The following is a 12139-nucleotide window of genomic DNA, read 5'->3' on the forward strand; positions in this document are numbered from 1 at the left end:
TAAACAACAATTGTCCTTTCTGAACATCATCTTCTTGATTACGACGAATAAGTTCTTGAATGTGTGGAGCTAATGTAGGTTCAAAAACAACACGCTCAGCAGTACCAGAAGACTGACCGACTGGTAGGTCAACTGGAAAATCTTGTACGTGAAGATTAATCCTTTGTTCTTCAACAGACGTCTAGTACCTCTCACCAAGATCAACTTCAAGTTTCTTATTTAACTCAAAATAACTCGAAGTCAGCAGATTAAAATGATCTTGTAAATCGGAGATCTGCTTGCTTTTTACCTTCTTATCCTTCTTAAGTCCAGCCAGTTGTCCGCGAAGATCGACATTCTCGGCATGAAGCTCTGCCACCTGAATATCAAGTTCAATATTTTTCTGGCTAAGAATCGAAATTTCTTTCTGCAGACCAGCAAGAGTAAGATCGTCATCCCTAGCACCACCTTCTTCAATGCAAACACACTTTCCTCGAGGATTTGGCGATGCAATTTGTTCTTCAGCCATGTGCAACGCCAGCCTTTCAGAAGCAACATCTCACGGTATCTAGGGACTGAGAAACCAGGCGGTGCAGAGGAACCACCAACATAAAATGTTGAACTCGGACCAGTTGGAAACATCTTTGTAGTGGTGAGCCTTGTAGTAGTAGTAGTGAAAGGTGGGGTAGGAAGACCACTAACCAAACTTGTGATTAGTTCAGATTGTCTTGCATCAAGTCTTCTTATTTTAGATTGTTGTTGGTCAGCTTCAGGAGAAAACACACTCACAAATGGTTCGTGAGTAGGAGAAACAGACACAGGAGGGGAACATCCCATGACCATCTCCATAGGAATAGAAGTTGACACCATTTGCTTTGAAGTAGGAGTTCGCATATCAAACGTCTCGCTCGATTTCCTTGTCTCAGTCGTGTGAAGACCAACATCATCGACATTATAGAAAATTGTGTCAAGATTTTCATGAGACACAACATTAGCTCTACTTGCCAACAAAGCTGCAATATCATCGCGATCAAAACCAGTCAAATCTAGATCATCAAACGAGTCATTTCTCTCTTCACCAGTACTCATCTCCACCAACTTGATCATCACTCAACTCTTTTTCATGTTCTGAGACAATTTGAACTTTGGGAGTTGGAGAATCTTCTTTTTCGGTTTCTTCATCTTCGGACACATATATAACAATGTCGTTGGGCGTTGACCTTTCAGCAGATGTCTGCTCCGAGGAGGATCGCTCAGACGACTCATATGACTCTGCAGTCTCATCCAGTTCAGTAAATTTCCCAAACTTTTCAAGAGGATATAGTCCTTGAAATATTACTTTGCCTTTCCGATTTTGTTTTATGAGTCCCACCGTGTGGGGACCCAAGGACTTCATATCCAATGTTTCTCCCGTTTTTCTCACATTTAGAAACTGAATGTTAATGAACATTTGTACGAAGCGGGGATACAACAGAAAAGTATCCCGAGTAGAAGCTCTGATGTTGATAACAAATTCCTCAACGATGAACTTTGAGAAATTGAAGCAAAACCCAGAAGCAAGAGATACCAGAGCACCAGTTGTGCGCTGAGAGATCTCGTCTGCCCCAAACCTCCTTCCCGAGATACAACTCACAAAAACATGGCTCAAAAACCTCCAGTATGGGTGTAGCAACTTTTTCAGTGTCGGCGGAAAGGTTCCCTCGTAACTCATTCTTCGTAGAACCCTTTGAACATCTTCGATTCCAATCTCTGTCGGGAAATTGGGTTTATCATTAATTCACAGTGCTTCACGAATCAAACCTTCATCAATGACAATCTCTCGACCCTGTACTTTTGCTTTCACCGTAAAATTTCCATCATCATCCATGTGTGTCTCCGCAGTCGCCCAAAACTCGTGTATCAAACTTTGATAAACTACCGGATTGATAGTGATTGTGGATGCTAAGCAGCATTCACGCAATCGATGAATCATCGAACGCATATCCGAGTGAGCAGCTGGAGGGCCTGCGAGTACAATTACCAGGTTGTGCATATCTGCAAATTTTAGGTTCGCCATTTTCTGCACTCAAACACAACTGTAAGAAACCTCAAAAAATAATTTTATTTTGACCAAAAAGATATGACCAAAATAAAATTTCATAACATTAAGTTTACTGCCAAGATGTTAAAGGAAATCGTGATAACTAGTGATAAAATAGTTTACGGCCAAGAAGTTAACAAAAACTGAAAAATCTGTTCTTGGGTCGTAAACTCGAGGTTTACGGTCTAAGAGTTGTTTTGAAAATCAACACACGATATCCCTTTAATTATTTTATTCGAACAGAAAGCAGTAAACACATTGTTCCTGGGCCGTAAACTCGGAGTTTACGGCCTAAGAACTTTCAGTGGAAAAACCCCAAAAATCGATTCTACACTTCGAATTAGCGCATAGGACTTGAAGATACGTAAATGTAAACGTCTATGGCACCAATGTAAATTAAAAACAAGTTCAAAAATCAAGTGCTCGGAGTTTACTGCTTAAGCTTACGGCCGTAAGCTCCGTCGAATCGTTTTTCGTGATTTTTGGCATAATGACACAGCGAAACACGAAACAAATTTCATATTTGTGATCTAGAAGTGATTACCTTTGTGATGATGTAAGTGGTTTTCCGAAAATCAAAGAAAACGTTTTTGCCTTTTGAGAGGGTTTAGAGAGAGTTTGCGGCCGGAAACTCGTGAATGAGGAGATTCCGGCAGTGAACCCCTTTTTACTCATTTCACCCTCACTTACCCTCTTACCTGATAATTACTCATTATTTCCAAAAATTTTGAGGATTAAAATAAAATAAAATAAAACAAAAAACGAAAAAAAATTGAGATAGCAAAAGCCACAAAAATAAAATTTAAAATTAAAAATTAAAATTAAAATTAACATTCTTTCAAAGATAAAAATAAAAAAAAAATTAAAACAAAATTAAAAAATAAAATTGAGAGAAAAATATTTAAACAAAAATAATTTTTTACACACCAAATTTAACCACTTTAACCTTTGTGATGCTTGGATCAAAGTTGTTGGACGGCCTTATTCCGCTTGTCAGTACCCTTATCTTCACATCTTCGTCTGACCGATTCCCAGTATTGTGGTCCACTTAAGCACGAAAGATTTGTGACATTTTTGGACATTTTACCAATGACATGATTCAGGCATATACCTAATTGTAAATTTTTGTAATTATGATAACTCCTAAATCTTAAATAAATTCACCTTATGACCATTTAACTGACTACAACCAGGGATATTGTTGTTCACCTAAATCGAGCAGCGAGATCTACAGACAATCTATATGAGTTCAATTTTAAGTGTACTGGAACGTGTTTCCCGCTTCCTGATATGCCCCAACCATCAAGAACTTCCATAGTACTCCTTACATCGGGTGAGCAGACAACCATTCAGAGAGAGAATAGATTCGGAATTCTATTGCTAACTACTTCAGAGGGGTTGAGAAGAAGAAGGTTGCATATGCTGTGTACCAGGTCGGATTAGAAGTCGTGCAAAGGAGACAGCATATGGCTAACAGATGAGAAGTATTTCACACATGTGTATATATATATATATATATATATATATATATATATATATATATATATATATATATATATATATCCTGCAGAGAAATAGAGTTGCATATGTTGTGTTCCAGGTCGGATTAGAAGTCGCGCAAAGGAGACAGCATATGACTAACAGACGGAAAGAAAGAAAATGATATTCTACAGACCTAATTTATCGGAATTTACCAGTCGCCCCATCTAATCGGAATTAAGGACAAAATCCGCACATCGAGGAAAAGTTAAGCCATGGTTCCAAGTACGGGTTCAATTAATGTGACGAGTAGATTCTCATGTTTATCTCCTTGCTCAACCTATCCGAGCGTCGTGACATCAGGTTAAACGGATCTAACTAGGTCAAAATTCGTCAAGTCCTCAAATTCATTAGGTTCAACTTTCCTAGTCAAGTCCATTTTAAAATCTTTCGTGCCTACCAGCACATCGAGTACAGAGCGTAGACGATTCAATTTAGGTACGTTACGCCGATTCAGGTTGCCCTTTATCACTTGTTACTTTCATTTCCCATCACAGTACTTACAACTGAAGTTGTCAAAATTTTTAAAATGCTGAACAGAAATGACACTATTTTTGGATTTTTGTAATTTTTGTTGTTTTTGGATTTTTATTTCTCCCCCTAAATTTGTGTGCATGGGTGAGAATACGAAACAAAATAATGTGCAAATTTTAAACTATCCTGAAACAAAAATTTAAGAAGTAAACTATGAAAACCAAAAATAAATTGAGAAGAAAAATAAAAGGAGAAAAAAAAATAAAAAAACTTAATCCTCAAAACGTATCATTTTCAGAAATCCAACAAGCACATCGAAACGAGTTTTGTTAAAAGGCTTTGTGAACAAGTCCACCACATTGTTATCAGTGTGGACTTGTTCGATTCGAATTAAAGATTGTTCATAACAGTCTCTGATAAAGTGAATTTTAATGTCGATGTGCTTGGTTTTAGAGTGTTGGACTAGGTTTTTAGCTATTTGAATTTCCGCTTCATTATCACAATAGATAGGGGTTTCGAAGTAATTAAAATCGTAGTCCAACAGCAGATGTTGGATCCAGATAACTTGAGAGCAGCAAGCTGATGCAACAATGTATTCCGCCTCTGCTGTTGAAGTCGAGACAGTGTGCTGTTTCTTGCATTGCCATGAAACTAATCTGTCACCTAGGTATTGACATCCTCCTGAAGTTGATTTCCTGTCAAGCTACAGCCTCCATAATTATTGTCAGTAAAAGCATAAAGATTAAATTCAGAATTCTGCAAATACCAAAGACCCAATTTAGGGCTTCCTTTGATGTACCGAAAAATTCTTTTAACAACAATAATATGAGAGAGTTTAGGATTAGCCTGATATCGAGCGCATTGACAGACAGCAAACATAATGTCAGGTCGACTTGCAGTAAGATACATCAGCGATCCGATCATCGATCGATAGAGAGTTTAATCTACGGACTCGCCTTCAGGATCTGGAGTCAGGAGAGGTCGTTCAGCCATCGGTGTAGAAGCAGATATAGCATCGTGAAGTGTAAACTTGTCAAGAATATCCTCCACATACTTGGCTTGATGTAGCAAGATTCTGGTTGAATTATGTTTAACCTGAAGCCCCAGAAACATGGTCATTTCTCCCAACGAACTCATTTCAAATCTTTTCTTCATTACACTTTCGAACTCTTTGCAAAGCTTTTGGCTTGTTGATCCAAAGATTATGTCATTGACGTATATTTATATGAGTATCTGGTCCTTGTCGACATGCTTTATGAACAGTGTTTGATCAATAGTGTCGCGAGTGTAACCGTGTTCGAGCAGATGCTTTGTTAGGGTTGCATACCATGCTCTAGGAGCTTGATGCAGCCCATATAATGCATTGTCCAACTTGTAGACATGATTAGGATACTTCAAGTCGACAAACCCTGGAGGTTGATCAACGTAGATTTCTTCCTTCACCTTGCCATACAAGAAGGCAGTCTTGACATCCATTTGAAAGACAGTAAAGTTCATATATGAAGCATACGCTAAGAAGATACCAATAGCCTCCAAGCGAGCTACTGGAGCATAAACCTCAGTGTAATCAAGACCCTCGACTTGTCGAAACCCACATACTACCAGTCTGGCTTTGTTTCACACAATAACCCCTAAATCGTCCTGTTTGTTGCGATAGACCCATCCTGTGTCAAGAGACTTCTTGCCCTTCAGTAACTCAACCAATTTCCAAACACCGAGTTTTTCAAATTGATGCAATTCTTCATGCATTGCATCCACCCAACTAGGTTCATTAAGATCCATTTCTACATTCTTGGGCTCAATTTGAGAGATAAAGCAAGAATACAGACATGTATTCACGTCTCCACTCTAATTTCTAGTTTTAACACCATCATCTAGCTGGCCGATGACGTTTTCGATCGGATGATCCCGTTGAACCCTAGAAGGTATTTCTTGGTTGATGTCATTGATAGAAACAGGTAGAGTGTGAATGTTAAGACCTCCTTTATTTGCTTGTTGAATAGTACCAGATGGTTCTGCAACATACTCATCTGCAATAAGGTCAGGAAAGATTAATTCCATCAGGGTTGAAGAGACAGCGGAAGCATCATTTGGAACGAACTCTTTCCCTGAAGATATGTGAGGTCTCGATTCAGCATTAGAAGAATCAGTGTTGTCTGATTGAGGACTATCATGTTCCAAGAACGGCCTCCCTTGAGGAGTAGCAGAGGACTTTTCCGAAGAAGTTGCAGAAGACTCCCCCTCAATTGCAGCAGAAGGCTCCCCCTCAGTTGCAGCAGAAGGCTCCCCCTCAGATACAGCAGAAGATTCTCCTTTGCGCGAGTCATAGGACTCCCGTTCAGGTGAAGCTTTAGACTTTCCTTTCGATGAATTAGAAGGGTTAGATATAGGCTTGTATATGACTTCTTCATCTTCATCTTCAAAGATACTCTTCCAATGCGAACCAGTTCTAGATACATCACTTGAATACACGTTTAAGGATTTGAAACGTGACATATAATCAAACAACCAATCCGGACCCACTCTTGTGTCTGTCTCATTCTCTTCTAACCAACGCACGTCATAGGATTCCACAATCTGTTTGGTTTTCTTATTGTAGACTCTATAAGCGGTACGAGCAGCATACCCAACAAAATAGCAGTCATCGGCTTTGGCATAAAACTTCGGGTTGGCATCTAGGTGAAGAAGGGTGCAAGGACAGCCAAATACTCAGAAGTGACTGACTGACGGCTTGTGTCCATAGTAGATTTCATACGGAGTTTTCATTTGAGATTTGTTGATAAGCACTCGATTCTGAACATAACAGGCAGTGTTTATCGCCTCCGCCCAAAAGAAAACAGGCAGCTTTAAGTCACACAATATTGTTCTTGCAGCGTCTTTGAGAGTTCTGTTCCGCCTTTCAGCAACACCATTTTGTTGAGGTGTATGCGTTGAACTGAATTGACGCAGGATACCCTTTTCAGCACAAAAGCGATTGAGAATGGAATTCTTGAACTCTGTTCCATTATCGGTACGAAGCGCCTTCACCCTATGATTGGTTTGATTCTCAACAAGTACAATGAACTTCTTGATCAATTCAGTGACACCAGCTTTGTTGGATAGAAAGAAAACCCACGTAAATCGAGAGATATCATCAATCACAACTAACCAATAAGAACTTTTGTTGATGCTTAGCACGTTCACTGGACCAAACAAATCCATGTGAAGTAATTGAAGAACCTGACTGATTGAGTTAACCTGTTTTGGCAAGTGCGGCTTTCGATGGTACTTTCCTTGAGTGCACGACACACATTTTTCAAACGTAATGAAGTCCTTGACGGGCAATCCACGGACCATCTCATTTTTCGCAAGATGATTTAGATTCTTGGCGTTAGCATGACCTAATCTTCGGTGCCACATCATTGCAGTTTGCTCGGAGATCTTGGAGAATAGACAAGTAACTTGTTCTGGGAGATTGCTATTCATATCAATAATATAGGCGTTCCCATCCCTTTTTGATCTTACGAGAATCCATTCTTCAGGGATGACAAATCTTGGCTTTAAGACCATGCATTCCTTGTCAGTGAAATGCATAAAATAGCCCTTGTCACAAATCTGAGAAACGCTTAACAGACTGTGTTTCAACTCGGGAGCGAAATTCACGTTTTTGAAACTTAGAACTCCATTTGACACGGTTCCCCTTTGAGTGATTTTCCCTCCATCTCCACCCGCAAAAGAGACATACCCCCATTAAATGATTGACTGCTGCGCAGTTGGGTGATATCTCCCGTCATATGTCGGGAATAGCCACTGTCGACAAACCAGGGTCTGACGACATTTCCCCGCAACTCTCCCCGCAAAATGTGCGGGTTTAATTAGATTTGGGCACCCATGTCATGATCTTCCTCGGTGATCCCGATGCCTTTTCAGATTTATTGCATTCAAACTTCTCTGAGGACACTGATGATGTATTGGGAGCAGGTTTGGGCCTCCATTTATAATTAGGTTTTCTGAAAAACTCAGTCAACTTTGTCATTTTATGTTTAACAATCTGCTTAAAGCATGTCTTACTTCTACCAGAGTTGGTTGAAGATCCACTACTACTTTGGGATGAGCTTGACCTTGGTGTGGCTATGCTCCTTTTTGGCAAACTGCTCGGGATAAGGTGATTAAAAACCTTTTCATGTCTGTGAAAAATATCCCTTTTTCTATTTCGTTCATCTGCCCAATCATCATTTTGAGAGCGACTTCTAGAGGAATTTCTATTTAAAGACCTTCCTCTGAACTTGTTCTCCCCTCTTGGAAGATTATGAGGACACATATGATGTATTGGGAGCAGGTTTGGGCCTCCATTTATAATTAGGTTTTCTGAAAAACTCAGTCAACTTTGTCATTTTATGTTTAACAATCTGCTTAAAGCATGTCTTACTTCTACCAGAGTTGGTTGAAGATCCACTACTACTTTGGGATGAGCTTGACCTTGGTGTGGCTATGCTCCTTTTTGGCAAACTGCTCGGGATAAGGTGATTAAAAACCTTTTCATGTCTATGAAAAATATCCCTTTTTCTATTTCGTTCATCTGCCCAATCATCATTTTGAGAGCGACTTCTAGAGGAATTTCTATTTAAAGACCTTCCTCTGAACTTTTTCTCCCCTCTTGGAAGATTATGACGACACAGATGATGTATTGGGAGCAGGTTTGGGCCTCCATTTATAATTAGGTTTTCTGAAAAACTCAGTCAACTTTGTCATTTTATGTTTAACAATCTGCTTAAAGCATGTCTTACTTCTACCAGAGTTGGTTGAAGATCCACTGCTACTTTGGGATGAGCTTGACCTTGGTGTGGCTATGCTCCTTTTTGGCAAACTGCTCGGGATAAGGTGATTAAAAACCTTTTCATGTCTGTGAAAAATATCCCTTTTTCTATTTCGTTCATCTGCCCAATCATCATTTTGAGAGCGACTTCTAGAGGAATTTCTATTTAAAGACCTTCCTCTGAACTTGTTCTCCCCTCTTGGAAGATTATGACTCACAAACATTCGATTAAGACAATTTCTAACAATATGACCACTAGTACCACAATTAAAACAAATCTACTTGTTATTGTTAGAACTTGTGTTGCATTTATCAAATTCGTTTTCCCTACGAACACCCTTGCTTGTCTCACAGGAACATCCAACATTATTAGGTTGTGAGGCAAGTGAGGGTGCTATACTTATGGAGGGTTGTGAAACTAGTGGTGTCTCAACATTTTTACCACAAACATTCAAATTGTCAACCAAATTGTTCAAAAATTTATTAGACATATTAGAAGCACTCAAAACTGTATCAGAAGTAGCAGCTACTATATCAGAAGAATTAAAAACACCACAAGAAATATTGTCACTTAAAACATTTGAAAAAGAATTGTCTTTATTTAGCATGAAAGTTTCAGGTTTGGACTCGATTTTATTTTCAGAAACACATCCTTCAACTTTGTGCTTTGACTGATTCAAGGATTGATCTGTAGGAGAAGTAGAAATGTTAGTACTTTCAACATTAATAAATCTTCCCGAAACAAAACCAGAGGAGGGGGTACATGATTATACCCTAGACCTTTTGATTGATTCCTTTTAAACTCCATACTTTGGTCTATTATATTTGCAACCACCTCACTTGAGAAATCATATTTTCTAACATCAAGTTTGGCGGTCTCAAATTTTCCTTTCAAAGATTCAAGTTCAGCAACTAGCTCGACATTTTGTTTAACTACATAATCATAGTTTTCACATTTGTTACTGTATTCTTCCTGGAGTCTCCTAAAGTCTTTAATTTTTTTATTCTAGTTGAGCTTTAAGTGGTTTTTGTCCTTTTCGAAGTCGGTACCCTTTATATCTAAGGTCTTCTATGTCTCTTATTAATTTGTCATTGAGTTCACGAAGAATCCTAAGATTTTCTACTTCATTGCCTAATGTCTCAATTCTATCATGTAAAGTTTTCACATAATCTATACAAGCCTTAGAGCATGATGGGAGACTTACCTTGGACGAATTAGGTTAATGGGAAGAGGATACCATCAAGGCAAATTGTAGCTTCATCACACTGTCTTCAGCTGCTACAATCCCAGCTGGAGTGCCATCCCTTACTTGTGTTAGATGAGCATTTTCTGGTCCAGATAAATTGAGAGCTTGTATTTGATCATCCCAATCGAAAGATTGTGCAACCATAGCCTTTTCATTGTTTGCTTGACCACTGCTTCGGTTGTTCCCAACTGCAACCATTGTTCTGTCATTATTAACCCTTCTATCGGGGTGTGGGCAATCACGAGCAAAATGCCCTGGCTCATGGAAATTGAAACATCGAAGCTTTCCTTTATTGAATCCAACCTTCTTATCAGCGCTCATTCCCCAATTGTTCTTTCCTATCTTTTTGGAAATCTGTTTTGCCCTAAATACAGCCATGGCAATTTGCCATGTGATATCCATTTCCTCAACGTCCTCCGGATGGATTTGATCAAGATCTGCAAATGACAATTGAGGCGAAAGCTCCCCAGCTACAAGTGCATTGTAGCAATTCACAAGCCCTGTTGCAAAGACAAGGTTTTCATCACCCTCCTTTCCTTTTGAAGAGGAAGCCACATTTGAGGATGGAGCAGTTTGGGCAGACACGAAAGGTTGACTTTGTGGATAGGGAATGACTGGTGCAGAAGAAGATGAACCTACAGGGGTATAAGAGAAAGAAGAAAGATCATTGTTAGTTGAAATGCCAAGATTGGCAGCTGAGTAGGAGTTCACATGATTGATCACTCCCTGCTTGTCATCAATATCACACGCTTTGATGACAGCCATCACTTCAGCTAGAGAAAGGCGATTGAGATCCTTAGTCTTCTTAATCACATCTACGTTCATGTCCCAAGATTTTGGGAGAGCATTTAGTAGCTTCTTATTAATTTCTGACTTTGTATAGAAGATTCCTGCCACAGTCATCTCTGTATTGAGAGTTGTGAATCGCTGTAATTGAGCTTCGAAAGTCTCTCCACGCACATAGTTAAACATGTTGAAACGCTGCCTTAGCATGTCTTGGCGACTCTATCGCATGTCTTCATTTCCCTCATATACTTCAATAAGAGCTTCCCACAGTGATTTAGTAGAAGTATACTCTCTGAATCCTTGAGCAATGTCTGGAGATAAGGCAATAGTCAAAATAGCCAATGCCTTTTCTTGTTCTTCTACACTCTCAAAGTCTTCATCAGTGTAGTTTTCAATTTTCTTGTCAACCACCTACCCCCCAACTGTAGTGGTGATTCTGACTGGATCATTTATAACACATTTCCAAATCTTGAAGTCCTTCATCTTTATATATTTCTCAATTCTATATTTCCACTCAGGGAAACCATCAGCGGACATGAGTCGTGGAATGCGCATGGTTGTTCCCATCACAACATCGAGTTCTTGATATCGATTAGGACTTTGTGATTCCATTTTTTTTAAATTAAAGTTAATTATATATTTAATAAGACTTAAAAAATTTAATTAATTAATTTACTGCCGAAAAATTGTTTACTGCCAAGAACTGTTTACGGCCGTAAACTAGGAGTTTACGGTCCGTGAAAATTTTAAATTCTGAATCAGAAAATGAAAGATACAATTTATCTGAAATCGATTATCAGATAATCGATTTACGGCCAATGATTTTCTGAGAGAATTTCGAGTTTACTGACAATGAATTTCTTGCTAAAAAAAATTTATTTTATTTGAGAATTTAAATGCAATGAAATATTATTCTGAAAGCCTTAAGTCAGGAACTCGATTTGCTGGAGAAAAGATCCGATTGTGGTGTATGAACCTTGAATAGCTTGCGGCCGCGAACTTGGAGTTTACGGTCGTAAGCTCGGACCGTGAACTCTTAAACACATGAAAATCGACTGGTATAAAACCCTTCTTTCGCTGCGAATATCATTTTAAGCAAAAACGCAATTGTAGGACGTCTTTGACACTGGTCTCGCTCTGATACCAATTGTAAAGCCCGAAAATGGATCTACCAATGATCAAAGACAAATAACATAAGCAAAGATGAAATAATAAGCAAAATAACAAAAACGAACCAAG

The sequence above is a fragment of the Lactuca saligna genome, chromosome 3 (genome assembly GCF_052625555.1).
Source record: "Lactuca saligna cultivar CGN05327 chromosome 3, ASM5262555v1, whole genome shotgun sequence".
Taxonomy (NCBI): Eukaryota; Viridiplantae; Streptophyta; class Magnoliopsida; order Asterales; family Asteraceae; genus Lactuca; species Lactuca saligna.